Source organism: Chaetodon trifascialis, chromosome 8, assembly GCF_039877785.1.
Source record: "Chaetodon trifascialis isolate fChaTrf1 chromosome 8, fChaTrf1.hap1, whole genome shotgun sequence".
Taxonomy (NCBI): Eukaryota; Metazoa; Chordata; class Actinopteri; order Chaetodontiformes; family Chaetodontidae; genus Chaetodon; species Chaetodon trifascialis.
In genome coordinates, this window is record NC_092063.1 from 18282509 (window position 1) to 18293959 (window position 11451).

Consider the following 11451-nt stretch of genomic DNA (forward strand, 5'->3'; position numbering starts at 1 on the left):
CTCACTCCTTATTAAAGCTTGCCAGTACAGTAAAAGTGCTTGACTAGGCAAAACACAAGCTAATTAAACAGTCATGTAAAAGAAATAAGTTACAATAGTAACAATAAAAAGCAATCACAGCACAAAGATAATAAAGGAGTATATAAAAACTTCACTAGATGGAGTAAGATAAGCCAAGACAATAAAAGAATCCATTTAAAGCACTTTTTGGCACAAGACTTGAATTTATCAATAAATTTGAAAATAATTTTTAAAGGCAATTGGAAACCAGTTTATGGATGCAAGGTTCAGTGAATTAAGGTGACATTATTTTGCTCAGTAAAATAAGTAGCAGCATCATTTTGGGTTTGGACTGGAAAGAGATTTTTTTGACTAATGCCATAAAAATAGTACATTATCATAATGTGTTCTTGTGTGTAAATATCCTCTGAAAGCACCAATAGTCAGTGAATTTCAGGTTTAACTGCATTAATTGCATGTTTAGTAAAATTGAAAAATGTCTGTCATGATTTCAGGGAAGCCAAGGTAATGTCTTAAAATCGCTGGTTTTGCCCGACCATTGCTGCAAACTCTCAAGCTATTAAATTCACAGTTAGAGAAACAGAAAACGTGGCGGCTGTGATTGTCATTTGTGCTCTGCAAATGATTGTAATGATACATCAAATATGAAAATTGTTGTCCAATTAATTTATTGTCAGTTGAATAGCTGATTATTTGATTAATAATTTCTGCACTAATTACTGACCTATGAATTTTAAGCTTTCCTGCAGGACATGTAGGAATTTCTCTGTTGCTAACCAAAGTGGGTGAATCCAAACTGAAATATCAGATTTAAACATCTAGAAAACAATGCAGATGAAGCACAGATTCTGGGGACTGTCTCAACATTCTGGGGCAATAAAAGAATTTTTAAATTAATTTATGATGCAAATTGATTTATAGTGTTCTGCTTGTGGTCCCCTTTTGCCTCAAAGTAAATTTTCTCGTTATCAAGCAGGTCATTAGGCTCACAGCCCCCCCGATGAAGAAAGCATTTATGACATTTTGAGTAATGAGTCGTGCCGTGCTTTGTGTCAAGTAGCTGTAAATTCTTTGGTGGGCTTATAATTGTGGTTTTCCAAAGAGGTGATGAGTAGAGAGATATAAAGCCATAACGCAGTGACCTTGTGTGAGAGCAGGATTTTAATGCATCTGCATTGCTGCAGCCCAGAAAAACTGCAACCCTTTTTTTGTGTTTGCGGCAATGCAGTGCCCTGCAGTCTGCAGCAAACACATCTGCATTATCATCACAATCACACTGCTAGTTATCAGTTTTACAATACACAAAGCTGTCATCCATCAAGTTTTAACTATAAATCAAACACAGATTCTGTTATTCTGCAGACAAAAGCCGTTTTCTGGCTCTTGAATCAAGAGCACACTATAAATTCAGCTGTGTCTGAGTTTGCTGTTTGTGTGTCTGTGAAAGCCTAAATTAGTGCACCTGGCATCCAGGCTGTTCTGCCTCATCTGCACTCATTAGGTCTACTGTAACACCAGTATTTCAAGGGTCTCAAAGTGCTTTTCCACGGTGCAGAGTGATTCATATGACACAAGTTTTCCTTAATTCTGAAATGCATGTGTACTCTGAAAACAAACAAGGCAAATGAATAAATCGTTCTTTATGTAACTTTTATTAACCCCTTTTTTTACAGTCATAATTAATAATATGAGGAAATTATCAGGCTGCGGCTGATAAATTAGAAATCAACTATATTCATTATTAATGTGTTAGCATCCAGAAAAAGTACTTAGAATTCATGAGGCAAAATTAAATTTGGTGCACCTGAAAAAAAAGGAATTCCAAGTCATGGTGGGCCAAGCCATAATTTCTGAATGAATGGGATTTGTAGACTGGAAAACAAAACACAATGTAGGTTTTACAAATTGCTGCAGTGTTTAATGAGCAGAAGCATGCTGGGAGGTTGCTTTCAGTCACAAGATGGCAGCAGAGGATCATAAAAATACAACACATAGTATGGCAGTTTGATTCTTTGATCCATTTGTAAATATTGTAGAGGCTGTTAACAAAAAGGCCATGCTCTCAGTTGCTCTGTCTTCAGTTAATTCAGTGTCAGGTCCTTAGCTCTTGTTAATTTCTACAGTGTCAGCACACATATGTAAAAACTTACAGTAGCAGCAGGATCCATGTTCGCTACAATGCTGATAGGCATTTTCTCCCTGTGCCAGCTGTGATCCCAGGGCCTCTTATTGCGAAGAATTTCTGCGGCAGTATACTTGCTGATTGCTTCGTTCTCACTCCTCACAACAACCAGCTAAGACACTGCCAGAGAAACACCCACAGGAGCCACGTCCAACCGTCCGTCCCTCCGCCTGCCTCTCCTCAGTAGGATCCTGACTGGTCTGCCGTGGCACCTCCATCGGTGAGTCTGCACTGTAGATGATCACCCTTTTCATGCCCAGCTTCATGGTGGTGATTGTTGGAAGGCAACGGCCTCACGCTAAAAGCCGCCTGGGGGTGGTGTGGTCCTTAGCCAATAGCCGGAAGCTCTATAAGAGAAGTAGGAAATAATGCTTGAATAACAGTTGGTTCATGGAATAAACCTAATTTGGCCTGTAACATTTGAATGTAAAAGTAAAATAAATAGCAATATCTAACCCTTTCTTTTTATAAATCTTAAATTGAGATTTAAAGAGGCACTCTCCCCTGCCCAACCCAGCTTTATGTAAGTGCAATGCATTGATGAGTCCACGCTCCGCTGCCCAAAGTGACCCAAAGCTTGTTCCCAGATTCTTGATACTCCTCTAGCCTTTTGTGCAGCATCACTTTAAGTGCACACAACTTGGGCAAACACAAACACCCCCGAACTAAGAATAGACTTGCCATGACTCATGATTTTGCAACAAAAAGATCAGTTTGATTTAGCTCCCATCTATTTGTGTGTGTCTCTCTGTGTGGCTATCTTTCTACACAAGTACCATATAATGCAAGTGCCTGTGTGGTTATGGACCAAAGGGACAGCTCTAAAACCCCCTCGCTATCAGTCGCGTTTGCTGTCTGCAGTGCTATTTTTGGGCGGGCTGACCATTCCATACTGTCCTCTTCCTGTGGACTCTGCTTTGCTGACAAGACAACATGGATACTAGAGAGCGATTTGCAGCAAATTCAGGAACAAAGGGAATTATGAAGGAGACAGAGAGGTGTCCGGAGGGATGCTTGGAAAAAAACACAGATGAATGAACGCCCTTTATCTGATGTATCTTCACAGCTGAAATCTGCAGCAAGGCTATTTGTAGCTCTCCATGTCTGCTTTTGGTGAACTTCATGACGCATTGTTTGTTGTATAACAGGAAATTCCTCTCTTAATAGGTGGTTGGAGCATATTGACCTTATCTAATGTCAAAGAAAGAATTTAGCTACTTCTAAGAAAGAAATGTTAGTGATGCTCTGATTTTTCACAGCATGCCCGCTGATACCTTACACACAAAGACAGAAGTGTGTCCACTGACAAACACAGGAAAACCTCTTAACCTGCTTTCAGTGGCCAAATGACTGCATCCATGTCTCTTTGTGGTGAGCCAGACGCTGCCTTCACTGAGCACATGATGACAGGAATTCCTTCCTGCTCAGGGCTTGATGTAATCCCTAATACAGGATTGAGGAATGCCAATGAAAACAACGCCCTGCTTGCTAAATGAATGAGTGGCTGCCTCACTGCATCACACAGCAAACAGCAGCAGCAGGAGCAGCAATGAGCCTCGGCTCTCAAACCTGTCCACAAATATGTTTCAGGCCGCAGGCTGGGATCAGCTTTACTGACAGAATTGTGTCTTCCTATTTCTGTAATATTGGCCAAACCAAAAAAAGTAGTGGGAGATTTTTTTTTACAATTATTAGTGTGAGGTGTGGATGAATATTGCATGACTAGGAGGCACTGAAAAGTGTTTCTCTGAAAAAAAGTTATGTTAACTTCGATATTTTTCAATCTGGACCTATTTTCCCATGTTTTTGTGTCCAAGCGACTAATGGGGACAACGGTTTTTGAAATTGTTCCTGCATTGACCGAAGGCACAGTAGCTTTTTGTGAAAGAGTAAGATCCTTTTTGTTTAATCAGAAACAGACATTATATCACTTTCCTAGAAGCCACTAGACTCCATTGACAGAAACACTTTCCCTGCAGAATGTTGTAAAACACACTTCATTCGACAGAAACAAAATGAAACTCACCACAACTGTCATGGTTTGTCTTGCCACCGTTCCAACAATCACCAACTCTGGTTTTTACAAAATAAACCCTTATTTCCAAGTTAGATGTGAAAATATACTGGCTCTACTCGCTGGTGTCCCTGGTGCCTCGCTGATGCCCCACCTCCCTCTTGCTCCTCTCCCGATATTTGTACAACACCAACCGCATTGTCCTATTGGCCAGAGCGGTTAATCTGCAAATTTTAAATCATATATTTATGTTATTTTATGAGGAAATGTTCTTGAGTTAAGATGACCCGAAACACTACTGCAAATTAAGTAAGTTTGTCTTATTTTGTCAGATGATAGATGATTTGTTGGAGAGTATGAACATATGTATGAACACACACACACACACACACACACACACACACACACACACACACACACACACACACTATATATATATATATATACACACACACACACACACACACACACACACACACACACACACACACACACACACACATATATATATATATATATATATATATATATATATATATATAGTGTTTGTCTTGGACTGGCATTTATTAAAGTAATGAGAGTCTGCTGTTAAAACAGTAATGCTTCTTTGTCATGGAATGTTCAACCTACAGGCAACATTTTTCCTCAGCAGCAAAGCAGATCTCTCACCACATCATCAAAACACAAAAACACATACACATATAATAACATATATACACCCCAACTCCAGACCCACCTACATGTCCTCAATCTCTCTGGGTGCTAAAAAAAACTTGTTCACCCAGCTACCCAACATCACCAACCCTGTGCGCCTGCCCCTCCTTGCACCTCTCTGCTGTACATTTCCTTTTTGTTCCAGTGTCAGCTAACAACACTCAAACAGTCATGCGTCCTTGTTCCAGTCCCTTTCCACGAACCTAATCATCTTATGGCCAACAATGTCACTAGTATATACTGTAGAGCCAGGTTTCTGAACAATGCTACACATGATGGCATGCCTGGTGCTGGAGCTTAGCCTCTCCTGAGGTTTATGTCGCACAAGTATGTATATGGGCTGTGCTTTTTAGATGTTTTAATTTCAAATTAACAATTAAAAACCACCACTGGAGGTACTTTAAATTGATAGAAAATGATTAGAAGTAATAAAAGCCTGGTCATGACATTTAACCTCTACTTTCTGAAGTAAGTTTTTGAATTTCATTTGGGGATGTGATTTGGTTTCATTATCGTTCACCTATCAGTATTGTATGTCAAACTGCAGTGTGTTAATTATTCAGTGGTTTTGAGTCTTACCCACGGTGCACACTACCCCTGGTTACCAGAAAACAGAGTTGCCCCAGTAACTATCTGCAGGCTTGACCATACAGAAGTAAAATACACAGATCATAGTACACAAGACACTAAATGATTATCATTTCAGTCACTTGAGTGATTAATGTATTTGAGTTTTGACCACATAGCTAGTCGATAACATGCAGCTATTGTTTGTGACAACGTGGATAGTGTGACACAGCTTGTCTTTATCTGCTTTTCTATGTCCAGTATGTGTAATCATATGACACTTCCTGACTCAGACACCGATAAAAATGATGCCTCTTTTTTTTTTTTTTTTAAATCACCCATCCCACTGTATTTAACCAGAGCAAATCCATTGTAAGAACTGAGGGACTCTGCACTCTTCATCTCTCTGGTCTCTGCTTTTTTGGGGAGGAGAGGCAGCCTGCTGGGTCTCCTGATGGAAACCGCCTTTCATTCTGAACAGAGGAGAAAACAATAACAAAAACAGCTGTCCTTCTCTGTGAGGATCAAACTGTGGTCAGACAATGATCGCTGAGTCCCTGGGGACTTGTGAAAGGGTCACTGGTGGTGCTCTGTCTGCACGGAGGTTACTGTGCCACTGTGTGATTGGTAACTGTGTGTTTGGGTGTATCACAGTTCTCTGCATTCAATAACCTTTTGTACAGTTACCATGGCATCATATTAGCATCAAGACTCAGCTTGGATGCTTTCACAACACTTAGTGCTGTACACTTCAAATGAACATTTTCTAATTTATACTTCAATCAAACTTACAGGCCTTATTAAGCAGATCTGAAGGCCTCGTTTTAGCATCTTTTGATTTCCCCACACTAATTAGTGTTTCTGAAGTTTTACTTAAAGTAGAGGTGCGGTGTGCTCCTCTCTGCTATAACAATTAACCTAGATGCTCACAGAAGTGCTCAGCTGTAATATTATATGTCACAGGCTTTTATTCACACGCAGTTATGACACTCACCGCACAGCGAAGCAACAGCGGAGCTGCTCCATCCCTGCTCGTCTCCAGTGAGAGCACTCCATGTTGACATCAGCAGGAGTCTGTCCACGGGTGCTGCAGGGCTCTCCCATTGCGTGGGTCACTTCACTCTGGCAAACTATTGACCACAAGCCGCTTCTCTCTCTCTTTTTCTCTCTTCTTCTCTCTCTGTGTCTCTGTGGATGGCACTCTGTCTCTGCTTCACTCAGGCGGCACAACAAGTCAAGGCATGTTCCAACACGCCACCAACAGCCGGACCTGGTGTATGAGCCTGCTCCTAGATCAGAGGGGGAGGAGCAGAGGATCAGAGAGGGGGGAAACCCAGAAAAAAGACCCAGCATGACTCAGCCTCCTTCAATAGGTTAGCATACACAGCATTTACTTTGAACACTTAAACACATGAAGGAGTTAGTGTCTGAGGGTACACTAAGATTGGTTCTCTGGGTGACAGGATGAAGCAGATTTCTTTACAAAAGCAGAGTTGATGAGTTGATGTGAGGTGACAATGGCAACCGACTGAAAAAGCGTAAAAGAGAAGAGCATTTTTTAAATGGTCTGACTTGTCAGATCGTCTTTGTTATGTCATAGATCATAAAAAATCTGTTTGCCTGCAGGCAGTGACTTCTTTCTCTTTTCACCCTCTCTGCCCAGCGGGTGGAAGCGGTTCACAGTGTTGTCTGTCTTTTCTGGATAATGCTAAAACCTCAGTCTTTACTGCCTGAAACTGATGGATGGAAATAAAATTAATATCGTAGCTACAGTCTTGCTCTTCATTCATACTCTCATTAGCAAGTGGTCCAATTTTATCTTCAGCACAGCAGAATGAATGGTTTATAGAAGCTGTAACCGGGCACCAGCACAAGCATACTAATGAAAGCTGCTGATTCATCAAATCATCTTACACAGTAACCCACAGTAGGTCACATCAATTACAGATGAAGCCCTTCAGTATGAATTACATTACTGTGAAAATCCTATGGAATGCATGTGCAAAGATATGTAAAACTTGTGAAATATTAAGATTTTCCTGGATTTCTGTTTAGTAATGTCTAATCTGAATTTAACAGTGATGTATTAATGCAGTGGAGAAAGAATCCTCTATCTGATGCATCAGACAGATATAAATACAAACTTACATTTCAGTCTGTTTACAGTCTTACACAATAAACTGTATCAAATGTGCAGAATCATCACCATCCACGAGTGCTAATTATGCAGCACTGCTCTGATGCTAGCTGTTTTTTTACTTGAGGAGGGGTGATGCCAGTTCATCACTGCTGTAGTGGAAGTTGATCACTAGGCAGATTCTGGGTGCAGTGGCAGGAACCAGCTCAGCAAAACTCACCTGCTACAATATGGTCTCAGTCTGGCTGCCTGAGCATCTCTAAAGCACTGTACTGTACACCACTGGTGCTGCTCTCCACTGCAGCCTGTCAACAGACTGATGACCTTATCAATGAAGAAGCAAAGTCACAATGATGTTACGCCCAGAAAGCGCTCAAAGCACTTCCAGCTCTGCTTGGAGATTTGTCTTTTCAATGCTGAAAGCAGCTACAGCAACTTTGTAAAAAGAGCAGCAGAGGCGTATTTGCCTGCAGATTGTTAATTTATTAGAAGTGGGGATGCGACACTGCACAGCAGCATTTTGACAAAGTGCTGGCAATAGTTTCACCAATTAAGTTGGTTCTTAATTTATGGAACCATGAAACTATTTGTTTGCACAAGACTGAAATATGGACAATCATGGAGCGAGCCCACTCACAGGAAATTATTTTCTGCACTTTAATAGCTAAATCATCACAGAAAACTGTAAATTATTTATCTTCCTACCTGGGACACAGACTGCAGCTGAGGCCTCACACTTGCATCTGTGTTAGTCAGGGGGAGTAGGGGGAGGAGGAACCCCTAGCCCAGCAAGTTCAAAGCTTGCTGCATTGATTACATCATTGGAACTGGAGTGCTGGAACGGGACAATGCACCATCTTGGTGGGGGGGGCAACCGGCTAATCTCACCATTGCCTCCCTGTGGAGCTCAATGAGCAGAGCCTGTGTGTGTCTTTCTCTTCTGTCTCTAAACTCAGCTTAGTCCAGTCCAGAGTGAGACGGCCTGCTCTCCCTCACATTTACCACCACTGTGTCACATGACCAGGGGACTGTCTGTGTCTGAGAGAGAAAGATAGTCTCGATGTGCATCCCTGTGTGTGTGTGCGTGCGTGCGTGCGTGCGTGCGTGCGTGCGTGCGTGTGTGTGCGTGTGTGTGTGTGTGTGTGTGTGTGTGTGTGTGTGTGTGTGTGTGCATGTGGGGGTGTGTGTGCGTAGCTGTGTCTGTGCGTGTGTGTGCATGTGTGCTATTAGAGGCCAGCACTGCAGGAACTCAGCTGCTGCAGGACACTGCAGGATTGCTGTTCTACTGCTGGCTCACTGGCTCTTGCTTTTTTTCTCTCTCTCTCCTTCTCTCTCTCTCGCTCTCTATTCAGGCAAATTGCTCAAGGAGGATGGTGAGAGCATGTGCTGCATACTTTTTCAGTGAGGGGGGTGGGGAGGGGGTCAAAATCACAGAGGTGCAAAGCATGCTGGTGAGGCGCTGTGCTGGGCAACTGTACCTCTGAGAGAGACTACAGTAGAGAAATTGGAGACGAGGAAGGAGGAGGAGGGAAGAAGAGGAGAGAGGGTGGGAGGTGGGGGGAGGGCAGAAGTGAGGCGCAAGGAACATCAGGTGAGTGCGGCAATTTCCTTTGCTGGCAGTGCAGCACCCACCCTCAGTGAAAGTGTGAGCAGGAGAACTGCAGATGTTCCGAGATGATGTCAGGCTCCGGATGTGGCACGGACCTCATGTACAGTTTCACTATCACTCTGTTCCCCTGCAGTTGCCCGCCTGCAGTGGGGAGAGATTCAAAGGCCAGAGAGATGCTTTGGACTCTCTCACAAAGAGCCAGCTGACAACGGAGGGCCCGCTTTTTCAAGGTCTTAGCACAGTTACCTGAGGTGAACTCAGAGCTGACCAAGCCAGGCAAAGTGAACTGGCTGAATCCATCATCCACACCTCCCAGACAGGTTTCAGAGCACAATCTTGAATCCTGACTCACGTTTATATGAAGCTTTTTCGCCCACAAACTATTTTTACATGGCCTTTGAAGAGCCTCGCAGTTGGGCGTAGACAGGGCAATACGGTATAAAAGACGAAAGTAGCAACACTGACTTTAAGAGCAAGAGATTGCTCAAATGCTGCTGCTGCAGAGATATTACCAAGTGGAAGAGTGGCTATAGAGTGTGCTCTAACAGACCTTTTCATTTCTGTTTTTTCCCAGAGACAAATACAAAATGCAACTAAACGCATGTGCAAACACCTTAGTACTCTACCTCTCGCAGTTTGTGCAGAATTCTCTAAAAAGAATCTCAAAGAGCTGCATTCTGCCCTGGTATCCACTTTTAGGACAGCTGAAAAGTCCTAGTAGCTAGAGCACAACTTCATGACTGCACCACAGCTCCTCTGTCCCATGCAGGCCACTGTAGCCTCGTTCTCATTTCCGTATTTCAGCACTCAGACACTGACAGCACAGGACCACTGACACAATAGATCCTTCATACCAGTTTACAGCATCATATTCACAACAAACTCATGCTGCTAAATATAAACCCACAACTGCCAGAGAAAAGTAGAGAGCTTGGGACTGGGATCTGTTCTCTCTTAAAAGTCAAGTCAGCAAAGAGAAGTCTCTTCTTGTGGAACAAACTCTTTGCATCCTGGTTAGGTTTTTTTTTTTTTTTTTGCCCTTGTGTCAAATGGTGAATCCTCTCAACCAGCCGCTATCCGACACTCCGACTGCTATTTCCAGCCTGTGCCATGCGTTAAACATGGATGAGGGAGCAGTAGAGCCTGACTGCTAACTGACTGGCTGGCTGGCTGGCTGGCTGCTGCTTGGTTATCACTGGTGCAGAGGAGGCTGACACTGATGAGACAGAAGCAGCCAGGAGCTTCAACACTGCAGGCATGCACACCGTCATCCCTATATCAACTCCTGTAAGACTGATTTAAGAAGTATACTGTCCAATGCAAATAGATAGACTTAAAGAGACAACATGCAAGGTAAATGAGACTAGAGAGGAAATAGAGGTATACCTACAGATGAGTGTCGGACCGCATCGCACACGGGCCGGAGAGGAGGGAAAACTTCTCTGCACTCACTCTGAGCCTCATGGTCGCTGGAGATGTGCCTTCATGGCGCGACAAAGTTGACTGCAGCATTGCCTCCTGAACAGAATGACATTGTTTGCACTCTCTCTCTCCTTCTCTCTCCCTCACTCCTCCTCCTCCTCCTCCTCTACGTGCTCACTCCCCCTCCTCTTCTTTGCACGCTTGCTGGCAGCATAAACTGCACAGCTCAGCAGTGTTCCCCCACTGCCGCAGCAGATCCTGCATGAGCTCTGCGTATCTGAGAGGGATGGGACTTTTAAAGGGGAACGCAACCTCCAGGGTCAGTGTGTGTGTGCACATCCTCATTCTGCCCTCCTCCTCTCCTCTGTACCCCCCCACCCCCACCCCAACACCCCCGAGAATCATCAGTGTAAAGGACTCCTCACAAGAGAGACCCCCTCAATGCACACATAACTCTCCATCCCCTTTTATTCATTTTCACACTACAGCAAATCTGCTTTGAGATATGGGTGTGCTCAAACCTCAATGAGGAACACTTTGCCCCACAGAGAGGCCATCTTCTCTGGTGAGATTTGAAACTTGTCACAATATCTCTGAAATCTAATTTCTTTTGAAAATGCCTGGAAGAATTTCTCTTGGCATTTTCTGCAAAGAGATGTTTTCAAGACCCTTTAATTCCTGAATGTACACGGAAGAAGAAAATCAACATATAAATTAAAATGATCCTTTGTCACCTGCTGATACAGTAAAAATGTGATTGATTTATTATACTCTTAAGAAATAGT

At 43.0% G+C, this 11451-nt stretch overlaps 1 long non-coding RNA gene across 1 annotated transcript; it reads right to left on the reverse strand.

Annotated features, from left to right (window-relative positions):
- Positions 1-1579: 1579 nt before the first annotated feature.
- LOC139335330 (uncharacterized) lies at positions 1580-11042 on the reverse strand. Its single transcript, XR_011602417.1, has 3 exons — positions 10635-11042; positions 6493-6787; positions 1580-2550 (listed from the first exon to the last, which is right to left on the reverse strand). It is a non-coding gene; the product is annotated as an uncharacterized lncRNA (long non-coding RNA).
- Between the last annotated feature and the right edge of the window lie 409 nt (positions 11043-11451).